Source organism: Triticum dicoccoides, chromosome 3A (genome assembly GCF_002162155.2).
Source record: "Triticum dicoccoides isolate Atlit2015 ecotype Zavitan chromosome 3A, WEW_v2.0, whole genome shotgun sequence".
Classification (NCBI taxonomy): domain Eukaryota; kingdom Viridiplantae; phylum Streptophyta; class Magnoliopsida; order Poales; family Poaceae; genus Triticum; species Triticum dicoccoides.
This window is the reverse complement of record NC_041384.1, coordinates 133,804,062-133,821,722: the sequence shown is the minus strand read 5'-3', so window position 1 is coordinate 133,821,722 and position 17,661 is coordinate 133,804,062. Positions and strand designations below refer to the sequence as shown.

The 17,661-nt window shown below is 46.0% G+C and overlaps 1 pseudogene; it reads right to left on the bottom strand.

Moving 5' to 3' along the window:
• The window catches only part of LOC119272076, a 39,636-nt pseudogene that overhangs the window by 11,320 nt on the left and 10,655 nt on the right, over positions 1-17,661 (bottom strand).

Here is a 17,661-nt window from a genome sequence, read left to right as displayed (position 1 = left end):
TACGTGTTCACTAATGACGCCTTGCAACCGTACAATTTGGTACGGCCAATAAACCAGGGGCTTACGTATGCCACAATGCGGTGTGAAAAGTCCGAACACTTTCACAAGTGCTGCACCCCAAACTTATAGCATTATATGCATCAGCTCCGAATCATGTCTTTGGTCAAATGTTGGGTTTGCCTGGCTCCTATGTTTTGGTACCTTACGTTCCGCTCTATCGGCTAAGGTAGCGCTAGGAGAACTACTGCGATTGTGCCCCGGTTCTGCCGGGCTGAGCACCTCAGTAGAGAAAGCTAAAACTGACTGTCATGATAAGGCGAGAGACTGGTCACTATTCGACAAGGTTTTTTGAGTCCCTAAAGACTTATGCCGCTTAGGGCAAGGGGCCGGCCCTGTCTGGCTTACAGGCGTGTATCGCGCCCCGAATTCGGCCTTCCGAATACCAGGGGCTTCGCCGAAATTTAAAATTATAGAATTCTATGGCTAAGTGAGAGTGATAAAGCATTATTAGTCCGGTTGCCTTGTTCGTTGTGCTGAGCCCCTCCCTCAAAGGACCCAAACATGGGAACAAGAGTGCTTAGGTTTATCCCGAACATCGCAGCACTCGTGGCATGGGGGCAGAAGCCGAGGACTAGCCATCTCTTAGATTGGATAAACAGCCAAACAGAAGGTAATATTTTAAATTCCAACAAGCGTTGCATAGCGCATATGAAACAAGTTTTCATACATACAGGATAAAACGAGCAAGTCTCATTCAAATATTACATCTTTTGAGCACTCATCCGCGATAAGACGGGCACCCGGCAGAACACCCTCATAGTACATCTCGGGGTGGCGGTGCTCCTTGCCCTCCAGCGGCCCCTCCTTGATCAGCTTCACAGCATCCAGCTTGACCCACTGCATTTTTACACGGGCGAAAGCCCGGCGTGCACCTTCAATGCAGACGGATCGCTTGACGACCTCCAGCCGTGGGCAGGCATCCACAAGCCGACTCACCTGGCCGAAGAAGTTGTTCGAAAGGGCGTCGCCTGGCCACAGCCGGACTATAAAGCCCTTCATGGCCTGATAGGCCGCCTTATGTAGCTCGACCATCTGCTTCAGCTGGTCGCTCATCGGCACCGGATGTTCGGCCTCAGCATACTGAGACCAGAACAGCTTCTCCGTCGAGCTTCCGTCCTCGACCTCATATGCTCCTGAAGAGCTCCGGATCCGAGGCCTTCTGTGCCTCGGCCTTGGCACTCTTTGCGCTCTCACGGGCCACGGCAAGCTCAGACTCTCGAGTCTTCAAGTCAAGCTCCAACGCCTCGTGCTTCGTCACGAGAGCCTGGAGCTCTTGCTGCACCTCGCCCACCCGAGCCTCGTGCTTCTCTCGCTCGGTGCGCTCCTTGGCCGTTGTATCTTCGGCCTTGGTCAGCGGTTGCTTCGGGGTTGCCACCTCAGTTGTGGCCCATGGAAAACATACAATGATCCTGTCATTTTGAATCGCGTCCTTTTTTATATACATATCTATAGACGGGGTATTACTTACCCTTGTTCTCCTCGAGCTGCCTCTTGGCAAGGCCGAGCTCCTTCTTGGACCCCTTGAGGTCCTGCTTCAGCACGACGACCTCCGCAGTCAGTGCGGCGGACGCCAGCAGCGAAGCCTGCATACGCATATCGACATACTTATGTTAGACTCCTGCGGTATTATTTGATCCTCTGTTCGGTTTTTCTTTTTAAACACCGAACAAAGCATCAGGGGCGACTGTCTATGCGGTAATATTTCTACTACATTTTAAAACACTTACCTCGAAGCCTATTAGAAGGCTGGCACAGGCTTCAGTCAATCCGCTCTTGGCGGACTGAACCTTCTGGATGACCGCACTCATGATAGTGCGGTGCTCCTCGTTGATGGAAGCACTGCGAAGCGCTTCCAGTAGATTGCCCGGCGCCTCTGGATGGACAGAGGTCACCGGCACATGCGTCTTGCTCCTCTTAGAAGGAGACTGCCTGCCCGAGCCTGGAACTGCTGGAGGGTCCGGCACGGTGTTGGGCTGAGGGCCGAACTCGGAGCTCTCGGGGGCCCCGTCCCCTCAGCTCCCGGAGTCCGGAAGGTCGCCTTGAGGCGCCTCCGGGACTGTCTCCCCTCGATCCGGTGCCTCTTGAGACAACACCTCGGCATCATCGGCAGGATGAGTGGAGGTGGCGGTCGGGACTGGATCGCTATCCATGTCCGACGAGCCCAGGGAGCCATCCGATGATACCTCGATATTGGCTCAGGGCGGCCTGCATAATTATGTTCGGCGATTAAGGAAAGAAGTGCGACAATGGAATCCAATTAGTTACTCTGGTATCCGAATACTTACAATCTCCCCGGGGGCTTGACCCTGGGCAACCAATCGTCTTCGCCTTCGTTGGCGGCGGTGGAACTGTCCGGAAGGAGAGTCCTTCCCTTCTTGGACCCTCCGGCCTCCCCGATTGGGCGGCCTTCCTTTTCTTGTCTCTCCCAGTCGGTGGGGGAGCATCTTCTTCTTCTTCTTCGTCGTCTTCGGGGGAGGAGTGCGCCGTAGAGTCATCGGACGGTGAGTCCGACGACGCCTGGCGTCGGGAACTCTTTCGAGCTCCCTTGGGCTTCTTGGTCTTCTCCGGCACCTTGTAAGGGGCCGGAGTCAACATCTTCGCCAAAAGAGCATCAGCGGGGCCTTCGGGCAAAGGAGCTGGACAGTCGATCTGTCCGGCCATCTTCTGCCAGTCTTGTCAAAGGTACGGGAGTTTAGATCCCGCATAAAGTCAATCTATATAAAAGATGATTATCCTGTGAAAGGTAAAGCAGCTTACCGCACTGGCTTGGTGCTTCGCACTGAATCCACGATCCTCGGTAATAGGGGGATGTCCCTCGGCACTTTTGAACAGCACCCTCCAGGCGTCTTCATGAGTCGTGTCGAAGAGCCTGTTCAGAGTTCCATGCTGCGCCGGATTGAATTCCCACAAGGTGAACTCCCATTGTTGGCACGGCAGTATCCGGCGGATGAGCATGACCTGGACTATGTTGACAAGCTTGAGCTTCTTGTCCAACATGTTTTAAATACATGTTGGACTCCGGTCAGCTCCTTCGAACTACCCTAGGACAGGCCCTTCTCTTTCCAGGTGGTGAGCCGCGTGGGGATGCCAGATCGGAACTCGGGGGCCACTGCCCATGCGGGGTCGCGTGGCTTGGTGATATAGAACCACCCGATTGCCACCCCTTTATGGTTTCCACAAAGGAGCCCTCGAGCCATGTTATGTTGGGCATCTTGCCCACCATGGCGCCTCCGCACTCTGCCTGGCGGCCGCCCACCACCTTCGGCTTGACATTGAAGGTCTTCAACCATAAGCCGAAGTGGGGCTTGATGCGGAGGTAGGCCTCGCACACGACGATAAACGCCGAGATGTTGAGGATGAAGTTCGGGGCCAGATCATGGAAATCCAGGCCATAATAGAACATGAGCCCCGAACGAAGAGATGAAGAGGGAATCCCAGTCCGCGGAGGAAATGGGTGAGGAATACCACCCTCTCGTGGGGCCTGGGGGTGGGGATGAGCTGCCCCTCATCTGGGAGCCGGTGCACGATGTCGTCGGGCAGGTATCCGGTTCTCCTTAGTTTCTTGATGTCTCCCTCCGTGACGGAGGAGACCATCCACTTGCGTCCCGCTCCAGACATGGTTGGAGAAGGTTGAGGTGGAAGTGAGGACTTGGGCGCTAGGGCTCGAGTGTGCGAAAACGGATGAGCAAAGGAGGAAGAAGGCGTGGATAGAAAGGTGCATCCTTGTCCCTTTATATGGGCGGACGAAACTAAGCGTCCCCACTTGCCCGGTAAAACTCGCTTATCCCCCAAGCGCCGCAATTGATGGCGCAGTTGGGTTACCCACACCCGTATTGATGAGAATCCCGTAATAAGGGGACACGATCTCTGCTTTGACAAGACATGTCGAAAATTGCCTCATGTTATGTGCGGGGCTTGTTAAAAGGAACGGTTCGAATAATCACCGGGCCATGACATAACGTCATGATACCAAAACAAGCCAGCAAGTTAGATCTGCGAAAATATTATTCTCTTTGCGGTGGAATGCGCAACTTAATTTTCAGGGTCGGACATTATCCTCGTTTTCAAGTTCTTCTGTGATGTATTCGGAGAAGGAACCCGCCTTGCAATGCCGAAGACAATACTGCGCACCGGACTCATCGTCATTGAAGCCTGGTTCAGGGGCTACTGAGGGAGTCCTGGATTAGGGGGTCTCCGGACAGCCGGACTATCTCCATTGGTCGGACTGTTAGACTATGAAGACACAAGATTGAAGACTTCGTCTCGTGTCCGGATGGGACTCTACTTAGCGTGGAAGGCAAGCTAGACAATACAAATATGGATATCTCCTCCTTTGTCACCGACCTTGTGTAACCCTAACCCTCTCCGGTGTCTATATAAACCGAAGGGTTTTAGTCCGTAGGACAACAATCACAACATACAATCATACCATAGGCTAGCTTCTAGGGTTTAGCCTCTCTGATCTCGTGGTAGATCTACTCTTGTACTACCTATATCATCAATATTAATCAAGCAGGACGTAGGGTTTTACCTCCATCAAGAGGGCCCGAACCTGGGTAAAACATCGTCTCCCTTGCCTCCTGTTACCATCCAGCCTAGACGCACAGTTCGGGACCCCATACCCGAGATCTGCCGGTTTTGACACCGACAACTGGTATTGAGGAATTTGATTGCAAGATGTAGAAGAACTCCCCCAGAAGATGTGCATAGTGAGGAATTTGCTTTTGAAGAACACTTGAAGAGTAGAATCATGGAGATCTCCCCCTATATCTTGAAATTCATACACGCATTTGACATATAATATGAAGAATTTGAAATGCATGATGAAATATGGTGACTGATGTAATTCAGCATGCATGCATTAACATTAACAAGGAATAAGCATGCAGAAGAACACATCAAAAGTATCAGGCCCCCATAGAGTTTAAGTTTACAACTCGATCCAACAAAGTCTTCAAAAGAACGAGAGTTGTAACTTAGCAAAAAAATACCCATATCGATAGACCCGCTTGAAGACTAACTCAAATCCCCCCCTCTGTCATCGAATGACCAAAAGGATCGAAAATGAGGACTAACGCCCCTGAAGAATATCAACTTGATGAAGTTGCGCCAGCATTGTTGGGGCCGTTTGTTGTTGTAGGGCCTGCCGCAGTGTCGTCCAAGTCTTCATGCTCGTCGGTGTCGCATGATGAAGAATAGGATCTTGCCACCAGGGAAGGAACCTTGACCTTCTTGTATTTCTTCGGTGGAGGTGCAGACCAGTCAAAATCCTCCTCGAGACCCATTTGCTTCAGATCTTCTTCACCGTATACATGTGAGAGAATAGCCCAGGTGCGATCGAAGACTTCATGGAGGTAGTAATGGTTTTTCTTCACTGCATTATGTGTAGCAATCATGTTGTGAAGAATAGAGCCAAACTGACGCTTAACCCATTTGTGGTTTCGATCCACCTTCTGGTGAAGACTAAGAAGCAGCTCACGGTCAATCATCACACAAGGAGCAGTAGCTTGAGGATTTGGCTTGGATGCATTAGCAGCAGAATCATGAGTGGCAGAGTCATCATTGGTGGAATAAGATGAAACTTTGCGAAACTGACCATCCAATGGACGAATGCCTTCATCTATAACAGCAGCAGCTTTGCCCTTGTCATCAGCTGAGGAAAATGTCTTTTTGAGGACTTCAATGGGGGGCAAGTAGCTGCAATGGTTGAGAGTGTCAGCCTTGTAGTTGAGTGAAGACCTTGTTCTAAGGAATCTCATAATCCAAGGAGCGTAAGGCTTCAGCTCAAACGGATAAAGTGCAACATTTGCTAGAGTCCTCATGAAGAAATCATGATAATTGACAGGAATGCCATGAATGATGTTGAATAGCAGATTCTTCATGATGCCAACAATTTCCTCATCAGACGAGTCGTGGCCTTTGATCGGACTCATTGTCTTCATTAGAATGCGATAGACGGTTCTTGGTACATACAACAATTCCTTCACGAGGAATTTGGTCCTTGGGGCTTGACCTGGCTTCAGAGGCTTCATAAGCACTTGCATATAATGAGCAGCAAGTTCAGGCTCTTGGTACAAGCAGCGAGCTCCTTCAATGGGTGGACTGATGGGCAGGGCGTGAAGTAATTCAGAGGCTGGTACCTTATAGTGAGTGTTTTCGGTCATCCAGTCCAACACCCAGGTGTTGATGTCATCAGCATCGCCGATGATGTGCAAGGTTGCATAGAATTGAAGAATGAGTTCTTCATTCCAATCGCAAATATCCGTGCAAAAGTTGTGGAAGCCTGCGTCATGAAGCACACCGAGAACTGGAGTAAAACAAGGCATGGACTCCATGTCGACGTGAGGAATATGCTCGTGGTCGAAGACTTTGTCCTTGTTGAAGAGCAGTGAAGAATAAAAGTTCGCTTGGATGGCAGTCCAGAAGCGCTTCCTTCTAAGACGAGCAGAGTCATAAGGATTATAATTAGTGAAGAACACGTACTTGCCGAAGAAGTTTTCAGCCTTGAATTTTTGTTTCTTCGAGAATGGATCCTTTGGCTTGGGCTGAGGAGTATCAGTCAATTGCATCACCAACTCAGGAATCGCAATCTCGGGTTCCACAGGCTGAGGAATTTCAGCTTCTTCTTCAGTGGCAGCCTGGGTATTCAATTCTTCATTTACATTTTCTTTAGCACTAGTGGCTGGAATATCTTCATGGACAGATGGTGTGGCATGTGGTTCATCAGATCCCATTTGAACTGTAGTTACTGGGGACTGGGGAATTTGTTGCAACAGTGTGAGCAAAGGAGAGTTGGGGTGCTGATTTTCCCAAAAGTCATCATTCAGCACTGGTGTAGTACAACCAATGTCCACATCTTCATCTTCACACTTTTCTTGAACGTAGTCCTCTTCAGTAGTGATCTGAGGCATAGGTGATGAAACTATTGGGGTTGAAGGGATTGCATCCACTTCAATTTCTTCACCCAACTACTCTAACGAAGCAGCAGAAGGAATCTCTTCATCTGATTCACTTGGAATCACATATTCTTCATCAAAAGGAACAAGGTCCTTTGATGGCATGGATGAGACTGGAATGGCATCAATTGGATTTGCAAAAGAGCTAGTCAAGGGCTTCATCTTCTTCGAAGCTGAAGAATCTGATGAAGTTGATGCCTTCCTTTTCTTCATAGTTGCACGCTCTGTAGCCTTGGTCTTCTTCACATCTGATGCAGATGGAAGGATCAGAGTAGGTGTAGGCACAGGAGGAGCAGAGGAAATTGGTTGAACTTCTTCAGACACAACTGATGCAGTTGCCCTGATTTCTTCATTTTCTTCAGGCACAGCGGTTGAAACTTCAGTTGTCTTGGCAATTTCTTCACGTGCAACACTAGAGGTTGCCCTGGCAATTTCATCAGCGGCTGGAATGCAGTCATCAGCCCTGGTACTTTGAGTTTCTTCAGCAGCCTGAAAATCATCAGTGGTGCTGGCATTTTCGTTAGTCGGCTGAGCTGAAGCCTCAGCCTAAGGATTTTCTTGTTGCGTTGGGGCTACAACATTGGAAGTGAACTTCTCTGTCAAATTCACGAACCTGACTTTGGCTCCAAGCTAGTCAGCACGGTATACATCAAATTCATCACTGGGTTTCTTGATCTCATATTGAATAGTGACAAGTTCTTCAGTTGTCGTAGAGACAACGTTTTTCTTCAAGAAGCACTCCTTCCTGTACTGCACTTTCTTGAGCTGCCTAGCCTTCTCAAATTTCCATTTTTCTTCTTGGATGAAGGCAGTCAGCATATGACTTTGGACAGGAGTGAGTTTGAAATCAGGCATAGGAGTATTTGGATCCTCGTGCCAGAGATCAATGTAAACGAGGGTCAACTTGGGATCCAAAAGAAGAGGCACATTTGTGCCTTTGGCTCTAGCAGCCTTGAGTTGCCTGTCTCTGATGATTTCGACAAGTTCCTCATCATCAGTTTCGTCTTCATTAGACGGCACTTGGAAGGCAAGCTGCTTCTTGTGAGGACTTGGGCAAGAGCCTCGTCCAGCAGTGGCCTTTGTCTTCAGCAGAGATAGTCCAGTTGAAGAATTTGGTGCAGCTGAGGAACTAGCAGAAGCTCCTGAGGCAATAGAGATGCCCATTGTCCTTTGGCATGTGGCAAGATGCACAGGTGCAGAGGATTTGGACGGAGCAGCTGAGGACTTTGGCGGAGGATCTGAGGACTTGGGAGGAGCTAGAGCAGCTTGAGGAATTGGCCATGAGGGCTTTGAAGAATCTGGTCGTGAGGGAATTGCTGAGGAACTAGGTCATGAGGGCATTGAGGGTGAAGCACTTGGCTTATGAGTAGGCTTCTTTGCCATGGCCTTCTTTGGCTTGCTTGCAGAGGCCTCAGCAGTGGCAGCAGCAGTAGCAGAGTCTTTATTGAATTTCCTCACTGCTTCTCTTGCCTGTTTGGATAACTTGGCCTGGCACTTGGCCCATTCGTCAGGATAGTCCTCGCCGCGCTTGAGGCTGGTGGGATCTGCTACTTGGCCAAGTGCCAACGAAGGTCTTGGGCATGGAGGATTTAAAGCGAACTTCTTCATGTACTTGGGAGTAACATACATGTACTCCCTCCACTCTCTTGCCCATCTCCTCTCTATTCTTTGAATGCGCCCCTTGCGCTGATTTTTGTCCTCTTTGCCAAACTTAGCCTCATCAGGAGTGCAATAATCCTTGTATATGTCATCAGGGATCTCAAAGGCAGTATTGACCTCAGGCCTCTTTCCTCCTTTCCGTGGCTTCTTTCCATCAGCCATTTTCTTCAGCTAAGGAATTTGGACAATTGAATTCTCTGAAGATGTATGCAACTTTTCTTCGAGGAACGCTACAAATGAGTTAAGTTGATGAGAACCTAGTGATTCAGCAGCGGACATGTGTACCTGTGAACAGAGTATAGTTGCGAGGAATTTGGAGAGGTCATATGTGTTCTCAGAAGGTTTTTCAAAAAGAATAAGTTTGAGGAATTTGACCACATGAGTCTTGAAGAATTTCACTGAGCGTTCTTTGTCTTAGGTTCCAGAGTTGTACAGATCAAAAATCCACACAATTGAGGAATCTTGAAGAAAAATGTTTCTTAGAGAAACGAATCAAGATTAGATGACATGTGAGGTGTTTTAGTGTGTGAGGATTTGAAGAAAAACATCTTTGAAGATTTTGTAGAAAACATTTGAATCAAAGAGGGTAGTAAAAGTAACTTTTAATTACCCTGAACTAAGAACACGACGAACTGGGAAGAGTAGATGTGAAGTTCGTCAGTTTAGATCTTCCACGCCCTAACTCGGCCGAGGAAGATAGCTACAGTGGTGGCGGAGTGAAGAATTCCGCAGCCGACGCGAGTACGATGGCGACGAGGTCGAGGCAGTGAAGCTCTTCCTCACCGGCGATGATGGAGTAGCGGCGGCGCAAGGGTTTGAGAAGCTCGAGCTGGAGTGAGGTTGAGCGGAGTAAAAGAGAAGTGAGGAAGGGGGGGTATTTATAGAAGGAGTGAAAAATTGTTCGCCCGAAGAATTTGGACGAACGTGCCCCTGACCATTCTCATTCGCTTGTCATGTGTCACCCACGTACTGAGAGGTGGAGATCGTGTGAGATCGTGCGTGAATAGATAAGTATTATCATGGGATGTGGAACGGTTTGAGCGGCAAAGCCGAAAATTTAGATAAGATAAGTTAAAAAGTTCTATTCGCAAATTTTTCAGCTGACAAGGACACAGTGAAGGTTTTGAACGAGTTTCAAATAGAACGCACATGAAGAATTTGTGAATAGAATGGGTTGAGTATAGCATAGAGGGGGAAGGGTCCAATCACATTCACTTAGCAGAAAAGGCAACTTGAAGAATTAGCAATAGGTGAATGTTGTAGAGGAGATAAACTTATATATATATATGAAGAAAAACGACGGAAAAGGTGAAGGCAATGCAAAGTTGAAGAAAAATAACAACTGAGGAATTTCAAAACTGAGGAAAAACTCAAATTGAAGATTTTCAACTTTTGGTGGTGGCGTGACCCATCGTATAAGAATGATGATATCAAACACCGCGTACAATTGTTGTAGGGCTCTGAGAATCAAATTCTTCATTAATTTCTTCACACTTAGTGTTAGTCTTCATTGATTGAACAAAAAAATGTTTCTTCTTGTGTTGCACATCTAAGTCATCAATTTTGCATAAGTGTTAGGATGAGTGTCCTTTTCAAAGAACATTCGAAGATTCTAAGATATTTAGCTCACACCCCAACTTGCTAAATCTCTTCTCATCCAAGGGCTTTGTGAAGATATAGGCTAGCTGTTCTTCAGTCTTCACATGCTCAATAGAAATGTCGCCCTTCAACACATGATCACGAAGAAAATGATGACGAATTTGAATGTGCATTGTCTTCGAGTGCTGAACTGGGTTGTGAGCAATCTTGATTGCACTCTCATTGTCACAGTAGAGAGGCACATTCTTCATGTTGATGCCGTAGTCCTTGAGAGTTTGCTTCATCCATAGTAATTGAGCACATCAAGAACCAGCAGTAATATACTCAGCTTCAGCAGTAGACAGTGACACGGAGTTCTGTTTCTTCGAGGACCAACAGACCAAAGATCGTCCGAGGAAATGGCATGTGCATGATGTTGACTTGCGGTCCACACGATCGCCAGCATAGTTAGACTCTGAATATCCAATGAGATAAAAAGCCGAGCCCTTGGGGGTACCATAATCCAAGTGTTGGTGTGTGAGCTACATATTGAAGAATATGCTTCACAACCTTATGGTGTGATTCCTTCGGTGTAGCTTGAAATCGGGCACACATGCAAACACTAAGCATAATATCTGGCCTAGATGCACATACGTACAATAGAGAACCAATCATGGATCAATATACCTTTTGATCAAAGTTAAAACCATTTTCATCAGTGCATAGATGGCCATTTGTGGGCATTGGAATTTTGACCCCTTTGCAATCCTGCATGCCGAATTTCCTCAATATGTCCTTGAGGTATTTCTCCTGAGATATGAATATGCCATGGTGTTGTTGACGAATTTGAAGACCTAAGAAGAATTTCAAATCTCCCATCATAGACATTTGATATTCTTCACTCATCATATAGGCAAATTCATCACTCTAACGTTGGTCAGTACAGCCAAAGATAATATCATCAACATAAATTTGGCACACAAACAATTCACCATCATATGATTTAGTGAAAAGAGTAGGGTCAAGTGAACCGGGTTTGAAGCCTTTCTTCATGAGGAATTCCTTCAAAGTATCATACCATGCCCGAGGGGCCTACTTAAGGCCATAGAGGGCCTTATTGAGTCTGAAGACTTTGTCAGGATGCTTTGCATCTTCAAAACCTGGGGGTTGAGCAACATATACTTCTTCCTCAACCTTACCATTGAGGAATGCAATTTTCACATCTATTTGATATAGAGTGATATCATGATGGTTAGCATAAGCAAGTAATATGCGAATAGCCTCAAGTCTAGCAACAGGTGCAAAAGTTTCATTGAAATCAATTCCTTCAACCTGTGTGTAGCCTTGAGCTACAAGTCGTGCCTTATTCCTCACCACAAGGCCATTTTCATCTTACTTGTTGCGGAGATCCACTTTGTGCCAATGATACTGTGCTTGTGAGGATCTGGACATTTGACCAGTTCCCAGACGTTGTTGAGCTCGAACTGATGTAATTCTTCTTGCATAGCTTGAATCCACTCAGGCTCTAGAAATGCTTCATATACCTTACTATGCTATGTGATAGAGACAAAAGCAAAGTGCCCACAAAAGTTAGACAAATGTGAAGCTCTTGAGCGTGTGATGGGACCTGGTGCTTCAATGTCATCGATGATTTTCTCAATCTGCACTTCATTTGCAACGCGAGGATGAGCTGGTTGTCGTCGAGGAATTTGATCAGCATTTTCTTCAGGTGCATTAGCTCGACGTTCTTCGTGTTCTGTAATGAATTCTTCAGCAGATTCTTCGTTTGGAATGACATCCTCAGTAGCCTTGAACTTGATAGTTTCCTCAGGTGCTGGTTCATCTATCACAGAAGGTAGGTTCTCTCTTTGCGAGCCATTAGTTTCATCGAACCGCACATCTACAGTTTCAGCAATTTTGTGAAGAACGTTGTTGAAGACTCTGTAGGTGTGTGAGTCCTTTCCGTAACCAAGCATAAAATCTTCATGTGCTTTCGGTGCAAATTTTGAGTTGTAATGAGGATATCTAATCCAACATTTAGCACCGAAGACTTTGAAATAACTCACATTGGGTTTCTTGTCAGTGAGGAGTTCATAAGCAGTTTTCTTGAAGAATTTGTGAAGATATACCCTGTTGATGATGTGGCATGCGGTATCAATTGCATCAATCTAGAAACGCCGAGGCGTCTTGTATTCATCAAGCATAGTGCGAGCCATCTCAGCAAGAGTCTTGTTCTTGTGCTCCACGACGCCATTTTGCTGAGGAGTATAAGGAGCAAATAACTCATGAGTAATACTGAGTTCATCAAGATAGTCATCAAGACCAGAATTCTTGAACTCAGTTCCATTGTCACTTCTGATGTGCTTGATCTTCACACCAAAGTTGGTTGAAGCCCTCGAAGAAAATCGTTTGAAGACTTCCTGTACTTCATGTTTGTAAGTGACAATATGTACCCATGTGTAACGAGAGTAATCATCAACAATGACAAAGCCGTATTGAGATGCATCATTTGAAACTGAAGAATAATGATTAGGACCAAAAAGATCCATGTGAAGCAATTCAAATGGTCGAGTAGTAGTCATGATTGTCTTCGTTGGATGCTTGGCCTTGGTCATCTTTCCAGCTTCAGAGGCTCCGCACAAGTGATCCTTGAGGAATTTGACATTCTCAATGCCAATGACATGCTCCTTATTCACAAGCATGTGTAAATTCTTCATGCCTGCATGACCAAGTCGTCGATGCCATAGCCAGCCTTCTGAAGCTTTTGTAAGTAGGCATACGGCTGGTTAAGGTCCTGTAGAGAAATCAACAATATACAAGTCTCCTCTCCTAAAGCCTTCGAAGACTTTGGAATTGTCAGCTTCCAAGACCACAACACAACGATACTTGCCAAAGACAACAACCATGTCAAGATCACAAAGCATTGAGACAGACATGAGGTTGTATCATAGGGACTCGACAAGCATGACCTTGTCCATGGGTCGATCCCTTGTGATCGCAACCTTACCTAGACCAAATACCTTGCTTTTTCCTTTGTCTGTGAAGATGATATGCTTCAGATGCAATGGAGATAAGGGAGCATTCATCAATAGATTCTTGTCACCGGTCATGTGATTTGTACATCCACTATCGAGGACCCACTCACTGGCTTTGGGTTGATCATCCTGCAGATGAATTAGTGTAGCTTACGAACTCATATACTTCATTAGTGAAGAATATGACATCACAATTCATCAGATCAATTTCATCAAGTAATAGAACAGGTAAAACAATATGAGGACGTGAGAAATGAAAGTTCATTTCTTCAATGATTAGCCTGCGTCCCTTCAGGCAATCTCAGGTCTCCAGCAAATTCTTCAGACGTTTATGCACGTCTGGAGACCTGACCCTGTAGAAGAAATTAGTTCTTTTTCTTCACCACCCACATCTGAAGGGGTGGCAAAGAGTTCATCACTCTGCGAGATCCATACGAGAAAGGTGGCATAGAAGCCAGTCCATTTCGTTTCACATAAGAGGAGTTAGGATAAGAATATGAATAAGCAGAGAAATTCTTCGAAGACTTATGAACATAATGGTTGGAAGAATAATGCTCATATTCATAGCCCTTAGCTCTTCCCTGCAAAACAGAGGTGTTAGCACGATGATGTTCATATGAGGACTTTGATCCTTTTGAGGAATTTGATCCACGTGAGGAATTTGGTCCGTATGAGGACTTGGATCCATATGAAGAATTTGGTCCATATGAAGAAGTTGATTTGGGGTTCCTATTCTTCACTGGTGGTGTCATGATGACATTCACCTGAAGATTTTCAAGGCATCTTTTGGGAACCCAGATTTTCTTCATAGGGGAACCGTTCCTGCAGTTAGTGCCAACATATCTAACAAATACATCACCATTCTGATTTTTGAACAGTTTATAGTTGGAGTCAACTGACTCATCAGCAGAATGAGGAGATTCACATGCAAAGCCAGATAAATTGGATGGATCAACTGGAGGTCCCTTTGCAGCAACCCATGAGGTTTGGGGGTACTGCTCAGGCTTCCAATATGTACCATTAGCATTGAGTTTCCTCTCAAAGGCAATACCCTCTTTCCTAGGGTTCCTGTTGAGGATCTGCTTTTTAAGCACATCACAAAGAGTTTGATGCCCTTTGAGGCTTTTGTACATGCTTGTCATGTACAATTCCTTCAGCCCTGCATCATCAGTGATACTAGCAATGTTCTCAGATGAGGAATTAGTGATAGCAGAGACAGGTGAAGAATTTGTAGCATTAGAAGTATTTGAACATTCAGGTGAAGAATTAGCAAATTCACGTTCAATGCACTTTAAACATGGAGGAACAAATTCTTCCTGAGCAGCGCTGATTTGTTGAGTAAGTAATGAATCTCGCTCCTTCTGAAGATCTTCATAACTCACTCTTAGCTTTTCAAGATCTTGCTTTCTTAGAAAAAATTCATAAGAAAGCTTCTCATGATCAGATAAGAGAGTGTTATGATTACCTTGATGGTTGTCAAACCTAGACTGAAGTCTCTGAAGACTCTCAGCCAAGGCTTTCGACTGATCCATTTCTTCACCCAACATATCATCGCTCTTATTTAGCATGTATTGAACTTTTTCCAAAGCTCTTTGTTGTTTAGTGGCAAGGGAAGCAAGTTTGACATAGCTGGGTCCAAATTCATCACCAGATTCATCATCACTGGATTCAGATAGATAGCATTCAGTTACCTTTGCATCTTTTGCCATAAGGCATGGTGTAGAAGATGATGATTATGGTTCGAACGTCATCCCTTTGAGTGATTCCTTGAAGTCCTCAAACCAAGGATCATGACGGGTTCAATGACCTTCATAGACCTTAGAGAGATGGTCCCAGATAAGCTTCGCATGATTGAGATGCATCATGTTCCTGAACTGATTTTGAGACAGACAGGAGCAGATGACGTCCTTCACCGTGAGGTTGTGAAGGGTGAACTTGCGAATGTCATCAGCTTCTACCATCTTGCACAGATCGGTAAGACCAATCTCAGTGACGGTCCACAGTTCACTATTCATCGCCATGAGATGCTTCTTCACCATGGCCTTCCACTTGGGATAATCGTGACCGTCAAAGATGGGGCATGACACGGTCTTCAATCATATGGTCGACATAACAAAAACTCCAGGCGGTTAAACCAAAATCACACAGAAGAAGGGAGTACCTTGCTCTGATACCAATTGAAAGTGCGTTATATCGACTAGAGGGGAGGGTGAATAGGCGATTTTTATGAATTCTTCACTGAGGAATTTGCGAGTGAGGAAATTCCTTAGTGAAGAACTACTTGCAGCGGAATAAGTACTCAAAAGTAAACATAATAGAACACAAGCATGGTCATAATGATGAAATGAAGACGAGCATAGAGTACAGAAAGCGTAAACATAGGATAACACAGGATGAAGACAAACAGACTGAAGAAATTGAACTGAGGAAATTGAGAAAGTCTTCAGTCAAAGTCTTCAAACACAGATAAGAACAAGTGCACAACACAGTTATGAGGAAATGGAAGAGTTGAGGAAATAGAACCAATAAGCTTGGTGAAGACAATGATTTGGTAGACCAGTTCCAACTGTTGTGTTAGTTGTACGTCTGGTTGGAGCGGCTAGGTATTTAAACCTAAGGACACACAGTCCTGGACACACAATCCTCACCATATTCTCCTTGAGCTAAGGTCACACAGACCTCGCCCAATCACTCGTGGTAAGTCTTCAGGTGACTTCCAAACCTTTACAGACTTGGTCACTTGGCGATCCACAATTCGTCTTGGATGCTCTAGACAATGACGCCTAACCGTCTGGAAGAAGCACAGTCGCGTCGGATCCATGCAGGATCAATCTCTTCAGTGATGCTCAATCACTTTGGGTTTGAAGGTGTTTGGGTTTGGGTTTTCCTCACTTGATGATTTTCGCTCAAAGTCCTCGGAGGATGGGATGCTCTCAAATGACAAGTGTCAGTTTTTCTCGGAGCAGCCAACCAACTACTAGTTGTAGGGGGCGGCTATTTATAGCCTAGGGAGTAGCTCGACATGATAAGACATAAATTCCCTTCAATGATATGACCGTTAGGTGGGTAGATATTTTGGGATAGTTGGCACAAGGCACAACAATGGTTGGAAATTTGAGTATAAAATTCCTCAGGGCTATCATGTTCCTCACTGTGTAGGCAATCCGCACTAGCGAATTCCTAACTCCTCAGTCTGAACAAATTCCTCAGAGACCAGAAGAACTTTGTCTCTGTCACTGAAGAATATGACTGAACTGTATGAGATTTCCAATGGCTTCACTCGAAGGGATTGGTAGGTGTAGGATTTTGAGTTGAGAATCACATGGAAATTTTTCCTTATTATTTCCTCGACCCCCTTTAACAATACGGTGTTTCCTATGACTCAAGAAAGAAAAAATGAAACTACGAAAACAAAAGTATTCACGCTTCATGTCCCTCGATTGAATGCCATGTCTTCAAGGTCACACCAATTTCTTCACTTTAAGTCTTCAAAAAGTCTTCAGAAATCCAAAGTCTTCAATCGAAGAACTTCATTTTTAGGGGTCGACTTTCTCTGTAAATATCAAACTCCTCATAGACTTATAGACATGTGTACACTTAAAAACACATTAGTCCCTTAACCTATAAGTCTTCAATACACCAAAATCACTAAGGGGCACTAGATGCACTTACATGGGTGTATGCTTGGATGAAATCTCTCTCAAGAACTCTCACAATTCTCTTCAGGGTCTAGCACGAGAACTGTTGGGGATATTCCCCACGACCAAGACCCGGCTCATAAGGATAAGCCACCCTGAGCCTTAAGTCATCTCAGATCCTAACCCGGCTGGTGAGACCCGGCGGACAGTTGTAAGCCGACAGATAGTCTTTAACCCAGTGGATAGTGTTGAGGATCGTAGCAGAAATTTAAAATTTTCTACGCATCACCAAGATCAATCTATGGAGTAATCTAGCAACGAGGGTAAGGGAGTGCATCTACATACCCTTGTAGATCGCTAAGCGGAAGCGTTACTAGAACGCGGATGAGGTAGTCGTACTCGTAGCGATTCAGATCGCGGTCGATTCTGATCTAAGCGCCGAACAACGGCGCCTCCGCGTTCAACACATGTGCAGCCTGGTGACGTCTCCCATGCCTTGATCCAGCAAGGAGAGAGGGAGAGGTTGGGGAAGATTCTGTCCAGTAGCAGCACGACGGCGTGGTGGTGGTGGAGGAGCGCAGTACTCCAGCAGGGCTTCGCCAAGCACTACGAGAGACGAGGAGGGAGAGAGGTAGGGCTGCACCTTGGGAGAGAGAGACTCGTGTGTTGAGCAGCCCCAAAACCTCCACTATATATAGGGGCAAGGGCAAGGGGAGGCACCCTAGGGTTTCCCCT